Below are 15,839 nucleotides of genomic sequence, written 5' to 3'. Positions count from 1 at the left end.
TCTAAGAATACATGACATTAATTCTAACCCCATGTGGAAGTGTCAAGGAAAGGTGGTAAAAGTCTATGAACATTAATTTGAAATTGTATTTGAAGATTTGTGAAAAAACTGAGAAGTTCTTAGTAACTAAGGAAATATGAATAGGGTTTGGTTCTTGTTAGAAGGAAGAATAGGATGTAAGTCTATTGTCACAGGAGATTAAGTCAATGAAATAAATATAATATTACCATTCTGCAACCCTAATGAATTAATAGATCTAGATAATGTTCATCCATCCCTGTTAACCTCAAAAAAGACACTCAGATAGCATGTATCTCTTGATAAAAATACACAAAACTACCTATTAAATAGTCTTGATCAAAAAATCAAATCTGAATCTGACCAAGATTTAAAGTCTAGATCTAATTACCAATTCACAAAAAATACAGAAACATATAAGACAACACCACAAAGATGCAACTGGCAAAAATCAGAAAAATAACCCATTTTTTACACAGAAGGAGAGAAGAGAGAAAGAAAGAATATACAAATTAAAAGAGACTTACATAGGTGTATGGGTAGTATTTGAATCCTGATTCAAACAAACTGTAAAATTAAAATATAAGACAAAGGGAAAATTTAATATTGGGTGGATAATCCATGAAATTAATAAATTATTGTTATTTTCAGGTATTATAATGGTTTTGTAGTTATTTTTTATTTTTTTTAAATTTTTTTTTCAACATTTATTTATTTTTGGGACAGAGAGAGACAGAGCATGAACGGGGGAGGGGCAGAGAGAGAGGGAGACACAGAATCGGAAACAGGCTCCAGGCTCTGAGCCATCAGCCCAGAGCCCGACGCGGGGCTCGAACTCCCGGACCGCGAGATCGTGACCTGGCTGAAGTCGGACGCTTAACCGACTGCGCCACCCAGGCGCCCCTGTAGTTATTTTTTAAAGCCTTTGTTTTTTAGAAATACATAGTGAAATGTTTAAAAATGAAATTATATGGTGCCTGGGATATGCTTCAAAATGCCCTAGGTGGGAAGAGAAGTCGACTGAGGCATAGAAGAAATAAGATTGGCTAAAAGCTGTTATTGTGGAAGCTGGTGAGGACATATATCGAAGTTCATTGTAATGTACAATCAAACATTCAAAAATGAAAATGAAAAGGTTTGTACTAAAATGTTTTGGAATGTTCCTTTGTAATATTTGTACATTCCATGTACTAATATCCCTTTAAAGAGAATTTTAGGAAATTTGAACTCTCCTACATAATGACCATGAGCTCTCTAAACACCCCAAGGCTTGCTTCCAAGGTTTCTGCCTGTGATTTTAGACAAGAGCAAGATCAGGAGCCAGATGGTATGGAAAACATACTTACAAGTGGGTTCATAAGCCAAACAAAAACTATAATTTAAGGGAAAGAACCAACAGTCCTCTTTGGCTTTAAAAATGTTTTTGAACTCAGAAAGGAGCATGTATAGCACTCCAACACAAACGTGTAATCTTTGGCCCAGACAAATGGATGCTCTTGTGGACAATGACAATGTGGAACTTGTCATCTCCTTCACATGGAATTTCTTCAGTTACACCAACTCACCACATCCTTCCTTAGGGGGTCCTCTTTTTCCTCTTCTACTTTATGCATTCTCCTCCCCCCTCCAACCTGTACCAAAAGAAAGAAATCATATTATTTTTTTTGTCTGTCTATTCAAACATATCATTGCAAGAAATCATTTTTTAAATACATAATACATTGGATTGCTTCTGAGCAGTCTTATTAATGAAGTCTTTATAGCAGTCAGAGACCAAACTGACAAGTTTATCAGAAAGCTGGACATAGTGCCTCTCTACAAGGTTACTAGAGCATTCCATTGTCTCTTGGTTTATTTTTCAATTGGAACTCAGCATTAAGTGGCCTTAAAATGTGCCCTTAATTTCCATTCAGTCACCACATTACTCCATCAACTTCTCCATTTCATTAAGTATATGTAGAGTTCACTGAGATGTCTTAGAGTTACAGTCCATAAAGTGTGGTATAAATCTGTGGAAATTACCAACATATTCCAAAGACAGGGATAGGGGCAGAGAATGTAACCAGGAGTGGTACACGCTGGTCTAATGAAAGAATCTTGTCACAAAGTAATTTACATTTTTAAAATTTATTTATTATTTTTGAGAGAGAGAGAGAGAGAGAGTGAGAGAAAGCGCACGAGTGGGGAAGGGGCAGAGAGAGATGGGGTAGAGGATCCAAAGTGGTCTCTGTGCTGACAGCAGAGAGCCCGATGCAGGGCTTGAATTCACAAACTGTGAGATCATGACCTGGGCTGAAGCTGGATGCTTAACCAACTGAGCCACCCAGGTGTCCCTCCCACAAGGTAATTTAAAGTCTACTTTCTTTCAGGGCACCTGGGTGGCTCAGTCGATTGAGTGTCCAACTTCGGCTCAGGTCCTGATCTCCCGGTTCATGAATTCGAGCCCCTACCCCCACACCGTCCAGCTCTGTGCTGACAGCTCAGAGCCTGGAGCCTGTTTCAAATTCTGTGTCTCCCTCCCTCTCTGCCCCTCTCCTGCTTATGCTCTGTCTCTTTCTCTCTCTTTCGAAAATAAATAAGCATTTAAAAAAAAATTTTTTAAGTCTACTTTCTTTCACACATTTTAATATATACTTCTGGCTATTGGTGAATGGGGTGAAAAGATTATTTCAGACTTAATGCAAGATTTTTAAAAATTATAATTTACTTCGTTATCTATATTACTCTGTATACAACTACCTGCCTGGTCCCCTTAAATTACAAATCTATCAATTTATTTTCCTGTTCAAGAATCTATTACCTGGGGAAGTCGAAATACATACCAACACATTAAAAGCCCTAAGAAAATCAGCAGTAAAGGCAACTGTTTAGCAAAGCCTTTCCTAAACTTGTCTGCCCCTTTACTTGTGAAATTTATTAACATCCTAAGAACACATTTTGAACTTATGGATCTCTATCTCTGTCACTTTAGGAATACTCTGGGTTAAGGAAAAACTCAGTGAAAGGGGTAGCATAGATGAGTAAGTTATATCTTTGAACATTTTCATGGGACTTTTATTTTAGAGAAGAACAAATGGAATGTTCTCTCCTGGGAAGCTGGAATAGTCATACTTTCCCCTACTTTTCCCAATACAGACAAATAAAAATTGGGGGCATTGTATATTAAGCAAATATAAGAATACAGAAAGTGGAGAGAATTAGCCATATCTGCTAGGGACCTTGGGATCTGAGGAACAACATGGTAGTAAATTTCCTGGGTTTTCTTTTTTCTTATATATACCAGACTTAGAGCTGAAGAAGCCAGCAACCCAGAAATGCCAGTGGACAGACTAATTAAGCCCCAACAAAAGTGCTCTCTCTCTAACCAAAGGCTAAAGAAAAGAGCAGTCTATCAGAACAGAAAACTTTTAGACAACAACCATTCTACTGCAAACAAACCCTACAGACAAACTGATATCTCACTCCTATCCCCACCAGCCAAGGCTGAGTGGGAAGCCTAGACTTTCACCCTTGAGATCCTGTAACAAGGCATACTGATGTCTCCACCAGGGTGATGTCAGAAAGGGCCAATCAGGAGTCAGGGACTTCATCCCCATTGGCCTATAAAGAGCTCCTACATACCTCTTCCTGTGGTGTCACTGAGACTCTTTGGGGAATCTGGACTTAACACCCCCACCCAGCAGTAATGAGGCACTCTTCCTTTGCCCTGCTAGGGTGGCACCAGAGGAAGCCTTGTAGAGAATTAAGACTGTCACTTCTGCCCATTGATAATGATGTCACCAGTTATGTTCTCTGAAAATCACATGGGAAGCCAGAACTTCCCAGCAGTAAAAAGGAGCTCCCAACACCTTTCAGAGCCTTCTTTTTATTAAATATATTATGTGGTATAAGTTTCAATGGGAGCCATATGGGGAACCTGAGCTTCTACTCCTACCTAGCAGTAATGGGCAAAGGTTTCCTTTGCTGAAGAAAAGCCAGGTAACTGTCAAAAAAAAAAAAAAAAAAAAAAAAAAAAAAAAAAAAAACACCAATTAAAACAGAAGACTTTAAAAAGACTCAGTCTCGGATTCTGGGAAGATGGCGGCGTAGGAGGACGCTGGGCTCACCGCGCGTCCTGCTGATCACTTAGATTCCACCTACACCTGCCTAAATAACCCAGAAAACCGCCAGAGGATTAGCAGAACAGAGTCACCGGACCCAAGTGCACACGAGAGGCCCACAGAAGAGGGTAGGAAGGGCGGCGAGGCGGTGCGCGCTCCACGGACTGGCGGGAGGGAGCCGGGGCGGAGGGGCGGCTCGCCGGCCAAGCAGAGCCCCCGAGTCCGGCTTGCAAAAGCGGAGGGGCCTGACGGTCTGTGTTCAGACAGCAAGCGCGACTTAGCAAGCGCGACTTAGCGTCTGGGAGGTCATAAGTTAACAGCTCTGCTCGGAAAGCGGGAAGGCTGGAGGACAAAGGGAGGGTGAGCTGCGGAGCCCCCGGACGACAGAGCTCAGTTTGGCGGGGAACAAAGGCGCTAGCCAGCGCCATCTCCCCCGCCCATCCCCCAGCCAAAATCCCAAAGGGAACCGGCTCCGGCCAGGGAAATTGCTCGCTCCGCGCGAACACCCAACTCTGTGCTTCTGCAGAGCCAAACCTCCGGCAGCGATTTGACTCCCTCCGGCTGCCACAGGGCCCCTCCTGAAGTGGATCACCTAAGGAGAAGCGAGCTAAGCCTGCCCCCCCTCCCGCCGTGCACCTTGCCTTCCGACCCCAGCTAATACGCCAGATCCCCAGCATCACAAGCCTGGCAGTGTGCAAGTAGCCCAGACGGGCCACGCCACTCCACAGTGAATCCCGCCCCTAGGAGAGGGGAAGAGAAGGCACACACCAGTCTGACTGTGGCCCCAGCGGTGGGCTGGGGGCAGACATCAGGTCGGACTGCGGCCCCGCCCACCAACTCCAGTTATACACCACAGCACAGGGGAAGTTCCCTGCAGGCCCTCACCACACCAGGGACTATCCAAAATGACCAAGCGGAAGAATTCCCCTCAGAAGAATCTCCAGGAAATAACAACAGCTAATGAGCTGATCAAAAAGGATTTAAATAATATAACAGAAAGTGAATTTAGAATAATAGTCATAAAATTAATCGCTGGGCTGGAAAACAGCATACAGGACAGCAGAGAATCTCTTGCTACAGACATCAGGGGACTAAGGAACAGTCACGAGGAGCTGAAAAACGCTTTAAAGGAAATGGAAAACAAAATGCAAACCACCACGGCTCGGATGGAAGAGGCAGAGGAGAGAATAGGTGAACTAGAAGATAAAGTTATGGAAAAAGAGGAAGCTGAGAAAAAGAGAGATAAAAAAATCCAGGAGTATGAGGGGAAAATTAGAGAACTAAGTGATACACTAAAAAGAAATAATATACGCATAATTGGTATCCCAGAGGAGGAAGAGAGAGGGAAAGGTGCTGAAGGGGTACTTGAAGAAATCATAGCTGAGAACTTCCCTGAACTGGGGAAGGAAAAAGGCATTGAAATCCAAGAGGCACAGAGAACTCCCTTCAGACGTAACTTGAATCGATCTTCTGCACGACATATCATAGTGGAACTGGCAAAATACAAGGATAAAGAGAAAATTCTGAAAGCAGCAAGGGGTAAACGTGCCCTCACATATAAAGGGAGACCTATAAGACTCGTGACTGATCTCTCTTTTGAAACTTGGCAGGCCAGAAAGAATTGGCACGAGATTTTCAGGGTGCTAGATAGCAAAAATATGCAGCCGAGAATCCTTTATCCAGCAAGTCTGTCATTTAGAATAGAAGGAGAGATAAAGGTCTTCCCAAACAAACAAAAACTGAAGGAATTTGTCACCACTAAACCAGCCCTACAAGAGATCCTAAGGGGGACCCTGTGAGACAAAGTACCAGAGACATCACTACAAGCATAAAACATACAGACATCACAATGACTCTAAACCCGTATCTTTCTATAATAACACTGAATGTAAACGGATTAAATGCGCCAACCAAAAGACATAGGGTATCAGAATGGATAAAAAAACAAGACCCATCTATTTGCTGTCTACAAGAGACTCATTTTAGACCTGAGGACACCTTTAGATTCAGAGTGAGGGGATGGAGAACTATTTATCATGCTACTGGAAGCCAGAAGAAAGCTGGAGTAGCCATACTTATATCAGACAAACTAGACTTTAAATTAAAGGCTGTAACAAGAGATGAAGAAGGACATTATATAATAGTTACAGGGTCTATCCATCAGGAAGAGCTAACAATTATAAATGTCTATGCGCCGAATACCGGAGCCCCCAAATATATAAAACAATTACTCATAAACAGAAGCAACCTTATTGATAAGAATGTGGTAATTGCAGGGGACTTTAACACCCCACTTACAGAAATGGATAGATCATCTAGACACACAGTCAATAAAGAAACAAGGGCCCTGAATGAGACACTGGATCAGATGGACTTGACAGATATATTTAGAACTCTGCATCCCAAAGCAACAGAATATACTTTCTTCTCGAGTGCACATGGAACATTCTCCAAGATAGATCATATACTGGGTCACAAAACAGCCCTTCATAAGTTTACAAGAATTGAAATTATACCATGCATACTTTCAGACCACAATGCTATGAAGCTTGAAATCAACCACAGGAAAAAGTCTGGAAAACCTCCAAAAGCATGGAGGTTAAAGAACACCCTACTAACGAATGAGTGGGTCAACCAGGCAATTAGAGAAGAAATCAAAAAATATATGGAAACAAACGAAAATGAAAATACAACAATCCAAACGCTTTGGGACGCAGCGAAGGCAGTCCTGAGAGGAAAATACATTGCAATCCAGGCCTATCTCAAGAAACAAGAAAAATCCCAAATACAAAATCTAACAGCACACCTAAAGGAAATAGAAGCAGAACAGCAAAGGCAGCCTAAACCCAGCAGAAGAAGAGAAATAATAAAGATCAGAGCAGAAATAAACAATATAGAATCTAAAAAAACTGTAGAGCAGATCAACGAAACCAAGAGTTGGTTTTTTGAAAAAATAAACAAAATTGACAAACCTCTAGCCAGGCTTCTCAAAAAGAAAAGGGAGATGACCCAAATAGATAAAATCATGAATGAAAATGGAATTATGACAACCAATCCCTCAGAGATACAAACAATTATCAGGGAATACTATGAAAAATTATATGCCAACAAATTGGACAACCTGGAAGAAATGGACAAATTCCTAAACACCCACACTCTTCCAAAACTCAATCAGGAGGAAATAGAAAGCTTGAACAGACCCATAACCAGCGAAGAAATTGAATCGGTTATCAAAAATCTCCCAACAAATAAGAGTCCAGGACCAGATGGCTTCCCAGGGGAGTTCTACCAGACGTTTAAAGCAGAGATAATACCTATCCTTCTCAAGCTATTCCAAGAAATAGAAAGGGAAGGAAAACTTCCAGACTCATTCTATGAAGCCAGTATTACTTTGATTCCTAAACCAGACAGAGACCCAGTAAAAAAAGAGAACTACAGGCCAATATCCCTGATGAATATGGATGCAAAAATTCTCAATAAGATACTAGCAAATCGAATTCAACAGCATATAAAAAGAATTATTCACCATGATCAAGTGGGATTCATTCCTGGGATGCAGGGCTGGTTCAACATTCGCAAATCAATCAACGTGATACATCACATTAACAAAAAAAAAGAGAAGAACCATATGATCCTGTCAATCGATGCAGAAAAGGCCTTTGACAAAATCCAGCATCCTTTCTTAATAAAAACCCTTGAGAAAGTCGGGATAGAAGGAACATACTTAAAGATCATAAAAGCCATTTATGAAAAGCCCACAGCTAACATCATCCTCAACGGGGAAAAACTGAGAGCTTTTTCCCTGAGATCAGGAACACGACAGGGATGCCCACTCTCACCGTTGTTGTTTAACATAGTGCTGGAAGTTCTAGCATCAGCAATCAGACAACAAAAGGAAATCAAAGGCATCAAAATTGGCAAAGATGAAGTCAAGCTTTCGCTTTTTGCAGATGACATGATATTATACATGGAAAATCCGATAGACTCCACCAAAAGTCTGCTAGAACTGATCCATGAATTCAGCAAAGTTGCAGGATACAAAATCAATGTCCAGAAATCAGTTGCATTCTTATACACTAACAATGAAGCAACAGAAAGACAAATAAAGAAACTGATCCCATTTACAATTGCACCAAGAAGCATAAAATACCTAGGAATAAATCTAACCAAAGATGTAAAGGATCTGTATGCTGAAAACTATAGAAAGCTTATGAAGGCAATTGAAGAAGATTTAAAGAAATGGAAAGACATTCCCTGCTCATGGATTGGAAAAATAAATATTGTCAAAATGTCAATACTACCCAAAGCTATCTACACATTCAATGCAATCCCAATCAAAATTGCACCAGCATTCTTCTCGAAACTAGAACAAGCAATCCTAAAATTCATATGGAACCACAAAAGGCCCCGAATAGCCAAAGGAATTTTGAAGAAGAAGACCAAAGCAGGAGGCATCACAATCCCAGACTTTAGCCTCTACTACAAAGCTGTCATCATCAAGACAGCATGGTATTGGCACAAAAACAGACACACAGACCAATGGAATAGAATAGAAACCCCAGAACTAGACCCACAAACATATGGCCAACTCATCTTTGACAAAGCAGGAAAGAACATCCAATGGAAAAAAGACAGCCTCTTTAACAAATGGTGCTGGGAGAACTGGACAGCAACATGCAGAAGGTTGAAACTAGACCACTTTCTCACACCATTTACAAAAATAAACTCAAAATGGATAAAGGACCTAAATGTGAGACAGGAAACCATCAGAACCTTAGAGGAGAAAGCAGGAAAAGACCTCTCTGACCTCAGCCGTAGCAATGTCTTACTCGACACATCCCCAAAGGCAAGGGAATTAAAAGCAAAAGTGAATTACTGGGACCTTATGAAGATAAAAAGCTTCTGCACAGCAAAGGAAACAACCAACAAAACTAAAAGGCAACCAACGGAATGGGAAAAGATATTTGCAAATGACATATCGGACAAAGGGCTAGTATCTAAAATCTATAAAGAGCTCACCAAACTCCACACACGAAAAACAAATAACCCAGTGAAGAAATGGGCAGAAAACATGAATAGACACTTCTCTAAAGAAGACATCCAGATGGCCAACAGGCACATGAAAAGATGTTCAGCGTCGCTCCTTATCAGGGAAATACAAATCAAAACCACACTCAGGTATCACCTCACGCCAGTCAGAGTGGCCAAAATGAACAAATCAGGAGACTATAGATGCTGGAGAGGATGTGGAGAAACGGGAACCCTCTTGCACTGTTGGTGGGAATGCAAATTGGTGCAGCCGCTCTGGAAAGCAGTGTGGAGGTTCCTCAGAAAATTAAAAATAGACCTACCCTATGACCCAGCAATAGCACTGCTAGGAATCTACCCAAGGGATACAGGAGTACTGATGCATAGGGGCACTTGTACCCCAATGTTCATAGCAGCACTCTCAACAATAGCCAAATTATGGAAAGAGCCTAAATGTCCATCAACTGATGAATGGATAAAGAAATTGTGGTTTATATACACAATGGAATACTACGTGGCAGTGAGAAAAAATGAAATATGGCCTTTTGTAGCAACGTGGATGGAACTGGAGAGTGTGATGCTAAGTGAAATAAGCCATACAGAGAAAGACAGATACCATATGGTTTCACTCTTATGTGGATCCTGAGAAACTTAACAGGAACCCATGGGGGAGGGGAAGGAAAAAAAAAAAAAAAAAAAAAAAGGACGTTAGAGTGGGAGAGAGCCAAAGCATAAGAGACTGTTAAAAACTGAGAACAAACTGAGGGTTGATGGGGGGTGGGAGGGAGGGGAGGGTGGGTGATGGGTATTGAGGAGGGCACCTTTTGGGATGAGCACTGGGTGTTGTATGGAAACCAATTTGTCAATAAATTTCATATATATATATATATAAAAAAAAAAGGTTAAAGTGAAAAAAAAAAAAATAAAAAAAAAAAAAAAATAAAAAGACTCAGTCTCAATGCAATATGAAAATGTCCAGTTTTCAATTAAAAAATCACGGCATTATACTAAGACACAGGAAGATCTCAAACTGAATGTAAAAAAGAATCAATAGATGCTAACACCAAGATGATAGAGACATTACAATTATCTGACAAAGATTTTAATGCAGCCATAATACATATTATTCAATGAGCAATTACAGCACAATTGAAACAAATGAAATAAAAATAGAAAGCCTTGGCAAGGAAATACAAAAGAACCAAATGAAATTTTAGAATGGAAAAATACAATAACCCAGATTAAAAGTCTCAGTGAATGGGCTCAAAAATTGAGCAGAGAAGACAGAGAAAAGAATCAGTGAACTGGAAGATAGAACAATATAAATTATTCATTTTTAACAACAAAAAGAAAATCGAAAAATACGTACATACATACAGCCTCAGGGAACAGTGGAGCCATACCAAAAGATGTGACATTTATGTTGAGTCTCATGAGAGGAGAAAGAAACCAAACTTAAAAAGTAGTTGAAGAAATGATGGCTAAAAAATCCCCAAATTTCACCAAAGACATAAACCTACATATTCAAGAAGCTGAATGAGGTTTCACAAGATAAACTCAAAGAAATCCATACCAACCCATATCATAATTAAACTTCCAGAAACTGTTTTCAAGTTTTATTTAAATTTGTTAGTTATCATACATTGTAATATTAGTTTCAAGTATAGCATTTAGTGATTCATCACTTACTTGAAAAAAGAGAAAAAACTATAGAGAATGCTAAAGAACACACTGCCAGAAGAGAGGTGGGGGGGGGATGGGCTAAGTAGGTGATGGGGGTTAAGGAGTGCACCTGTTATGATAAGCTCCAGGTGTTGTATGAAAGTGTTGACTCAGTATATTGTACACCAAAATCTAATATTACGCTGTATGTTAACCAACTGGAATTAAAATAAAGCTTAAAAAAAAAAAACCTTCTGGAAACTAAAGAAGAGACAAAGAGAAAATATTACAAGCATCCCAAGAGAAAAAACACGGTTTCTTTGTGTGGGAAAAACAACTCTAATGGTTGATAATTTCTTATGAGAATTCATGGGGCCAAAAGAAAGTGGCATATTTGTCAAGGTTCGAAAAAAATAACTGTCAACTCAGATTCCTATGTCCAGTGAAAAGATCCTTCAGGGTAAAGAAAAAAATCAAGATACTCTCACATGAAGGAAAACTAAGAGGATTTATTGTCAGAAGATGTACCCTAAAATAATGACTAAAGAAATTTCTCTAAACAGAAAGGGAACAGTAAAAGAAGAAATCTTGAGATATCAAGAAAGAAGAATGAGTACAGTATTGAAAAATATGGGTAAATATAATTGACATAGGTTCTCCTCATAATTTGTAAGTTATGTTTGATGATTAAAGCAGAAATTATGGTTTCACTGAAGATTTCTACCCAACATTTAAAAAAAATTTAACACCAATTCTACACAATCTCTTCCAGAAAACAGAAGAGGAGAAAACATTCTTAATTCATTGTACAAAACTGGTATTACCCTGATACCAAAATCAGGCACAAAAAAAGAAAGCGATAGATCAAAATCCTTCATGAATAGAAATGCAAAAATCTTTAACAAAATATTAGAAAATATAATTAAGCAGTAAAACACACCATTAAAGAGTGGGTTCATGAGGAAATTGAGACTCGAAGAAAGTGAGGGATCTACATTAATTCTACAGAATTAGCAGGTATCAAAGCTGAAATTAGATCTTCTCCTGTCTAAGTCCCTGCATACATCATACAGGCATATTTTAAGTATGTAAAGGTATTTAAAATTTTTAAATGGCTGCTGCATATGTTGTGTTATGGAATCTTTGAAATGACCCAAGGAGTTTGGAAGGGTAGACGTAAGTCCTTCTACTTTACACTTAATGAAACTAAGATGGCAAGAAGTTAATGATTTGCCTGAAGTCAGCTGACAAATCAAGGCTGAAATCAGCGCCAGAAGCCAAATCCCTGATTTTCTGGGCTAGAGCTATGTTTCACAATATTACACTTCTTCTGTGCCCCTATAAAATAACAAGGTCATCACAGCCTTTAGGAACTAGAGGAAAATCCTCACCAGCCTCAGGAAGTGGCATCGGGCAGAGAAGAGAGGGTGACACAACTGTGACTCAGGACTGACTGGAGCCTGGAGGGCAGGGAAACCCACCTCCAGGTGAGGCAATAGCCACATCCTTGACTATTTGTGTGAGCATTTAGAAGTTTCCCTAGTACCTTCCTCAGGAATTTTTCTTTGGCCTAATCTTGTCATTTTTGGTTGAAGCAAAATAGTCTTCTGATAATTTTAACTAGATACCCTTTTCTTGGCCTCTTGACCTGCAAGTGTTTCTCAGCCCTCACATTTTGAGATGCCTCTGTGCAGCCTGGCAGAGGCAATCCTTTCAGGATGTTGACACTATTCACAGGATAAATGTCAGGTAGTGAGAATAGTAGCATAAGAAAGATAAAATGAAGAAAATGAACAGAAAAGGCACTAACGTGGGGCACCTCGGTGGCTCATTCGGTTAAGTGTACCACTTCGGCTCAGGCCATCATCTCATGGTTCATGGGTTCGAGTCCTGCATCAGGCTCTGTGCTGACAGCTCAGAACCTGGAGCCTGCTTCAGATTCTGTGTCTCCCTCTCTCTCTGCCCCTCCCCCGCTCACACTATGTCTCTCTCTCAACAATAAACATAAAAAAGAAAAAAAAAGAAAGGAAAAGGCACTAAAATTTGAGGGCTTACTCTGTGCCAAGCATCATGCTAAGTTCCTTACATGGATCATCTCATTTAATCCTCACAACATCCATGAGGTAGGTGCCATTATCATTATTTTGCAGATGAGGAAATGATGCTTAGATAGACTGGGTAATTTGCCTAGAGTCACAAAGCTTGCAAGTGGCTGAACAGAGATTTGAAGCCAGGTGTTCTGACTCCAGATACTCAAAATAGTAATGCTGTTGAGTTTGGTATCATTTGGCCACCCAGCAGGTACATTCTTCTTGAGAGAATGAACAACTAGGGGTCCCTATCAGGTGCAACTACTCCTAGTATTACTAATACTAATAATCATAATTAACATTGATGAACACTTGTGTGTCAGGCACTCAGTAAGGTCTCACACCTATTATTCCACTTAAGCCTTGCAACAATTCCATGAGGCAGTTATTATTGGTACAGTCAATTAGCAAATAAGAAAACTGAGAAGCAGAGAAATTAAGTAACTTGCTCAAGGTCACACAGAAAAACAATTAGTTTAATCCAGGAAGTAGAGTACTGCCAAATTTTTTTAAATAATAAATTTTAAAAAGAGAATCTGCAGCCAGTTAACAGAATCAAGCTTACCCATTCAAGAATCATTGAATACAAATGTTTGTATTGAAAGTATTATGTTCTAAACCAGTTAAGTGAACTAGCTCTAGACAAACCCTGAAGACAAATCTAATGGTAATCACTTACAAAACATTTCAACAGGAAAATCTCAGTGTTCCACACGTGGTTGAGTTCCAAGACCTCTACAAAGTAACCCACTGATGACCAATTTTGCACATTTTCCTCTCCACACATCATATTCCACACCATAATTTGCTCTTTACTTAAAAACACTAGAAAGCCATCTCATCTACTCATAGGCAAATAAAAAATAACCTGGATATTTCATAATGTCTTTACAGCGAAGGTGTTAACCTTGCCTAAAGGAGTGACAAAGAAAAACAGACTTTTAACTGTGTTTGGGTGTTGAGGTTCTCAGAGCTTGGACCTCAGTATTTCTATACTTTTTAAGAAAACAGGATAAGTGCTTAAATGTACCCGTAGTTTTCTGCTGGTTTAGGTGGGTGACCAGACCACCTAGGGGTCTGGGTGACCAGACCTTCTCTTTGGGGAAAGTCTGAGTTTGGCACAAAAGTTAATGGGTCTTTTGGTTTTGCAAAAGTGAATGTAAGCATTCTTCGGGAAGAAGAAGGGAGGGGATGGGGAGTCAAACAGCTCTAAGTGTTCATGTGGAAGGTAGTCTTAATTGTGGGCTCTGCAACTCAGCAACACTAACTTGAGGGTGCCCATGGAGAACTGATTTCCCTTGGGAGTGGCAAGTCTGGAACACAAGAATAGAAGCACACCTCTGGAATGGTACCCAGCCTGCCACCAGCAGTTTGTGGGGCACAGAAATAGATGACCTGTGGGGTGCCTGGGTGGCTCAGTCGGTTAAGCATCCAGCTTTTGATTTCAGCTCAGGTCATGATCCCACAGTTCACTGGGCTCTGTGCTGGCAGTGTGGAGCCTCCTGGGATTCTCTCTGCCCCTCCCCTGGCTCTCTCTCTCTCTCAAAATAAATAAATAAACAAACAAAAAAATAAATAGATGACCCTCAGCAAAGGTATGAGGCTGGTAAATGTTACAAATATCTTGGACTTGTATCTATTGCTATTTAATCTAACATAGAGTTTCATGGCTTTCTTCCTTTTCTGCATTTTAATTTCCCTCTGTAATTCATGAGACTTTTGAAAAGTTTCCTAAATGCTACTACCTGGCAGTACTTATGCTTTTGGGAAGTAAGGAAGTGGCTCACATCCACATTTGGGGGAAAATCTGCAAGGAGAGAAGAGGAGAAGATGGGAAAGTCAGTTCTCAGATGGTTAGAAGTGACCTTCCTTGGTTGAGAAATGACGAAGGAGAAGAATAATGGTCAGAATAGAGACACTAAGAAAAAAGAATCTGATGAAATGACTGGATTTCTACGGTCATGTTCTCTGGGAGCTTGGGCCATTTGAGTATTAAACAGAGATTCCTGAAGTAACCTTGGATAGATTAACAATTAACTTATTTTTTTCTGTAGTAAAAGATTCCAAATTATTTTTATCATAAGCAAATAGTTGCTAATGGCTCTACTATGTATACATAGTTGCCTTAGGAAAAAATAGGGTAGAAGATACTAGTAAGAGCATATGGTTCAAATCCCAGGTCTGTTCTTTATATAGCCTTTCTGAACAATCAATTTCATTATCAGTAAAATAAAGAAAATCACATTGAACTTTATGTGATTATTGGGATGAAATCAAATAATGTACATTAAGTGACAGAAGATTTTGTTTTAAGTGAGAAATGAACAAAAAATCTAAGCAACTAACAAAAATTAAGGATTTTAAAAAGAAGAGGTTAATTGAGGGGGTCCTTACAATCATTCATTCAGTTTTATGACAAGTCCATTAACATGATATATACCATATATCACCAAAAACATAGTGGAAAAACCTCCATTTTCTTTAATGTTGACTCTTCAGCACAGTCCCTCATTTTTCCAAAATGTGTATTTTGTATCCTCTCAGTATTTCCTGGTAAACACTAGGAAATAAACAACAGTCCTTCCCAAAATAAAGAACAGTCAAGTGTTCCTTTCTTCTTGGTTCTACCAATGCAAGAGAAAGAACTGTTCTCCTTCAGAAAAAAAATAGCTTTTCTTCAAAAGAATTAGGGACGATGAGAAAATAAGGTGGCCAAGAATCTTATTTTGATCAAACACACCCGCTTAGACAGTTTATCTAAGTCATATTTTTCACATTTGTCTCTATCTGAGCTCCCCAACACCACCTACACACAAAAAGGAATGTATCTATCTTCCACTGATATAATTTTAGAAAAAAAAAAAAACAAACAAACAAACTTAGATCAGTTACCAAAAAAACACGAGAATCATAGTTGGGCTTTTTTTTTTTTTTTTTTTTT

This window comes from Lynx canadensis, chromosome B1 (assembly GCF_007474595.2).
Source record: "Lynx canadensis isolate LIC74 chromosome B1, mLynCan4.pri.v2, whole genome shotgun sequence".
NCBI lineage: Eukaryota > Metazoa > Chordata > Mammalia > Carnivora > Felidae > Lynx > Lynx canadensis.
Note: the sequence above shows the minus strand (reverse complement) of the source record.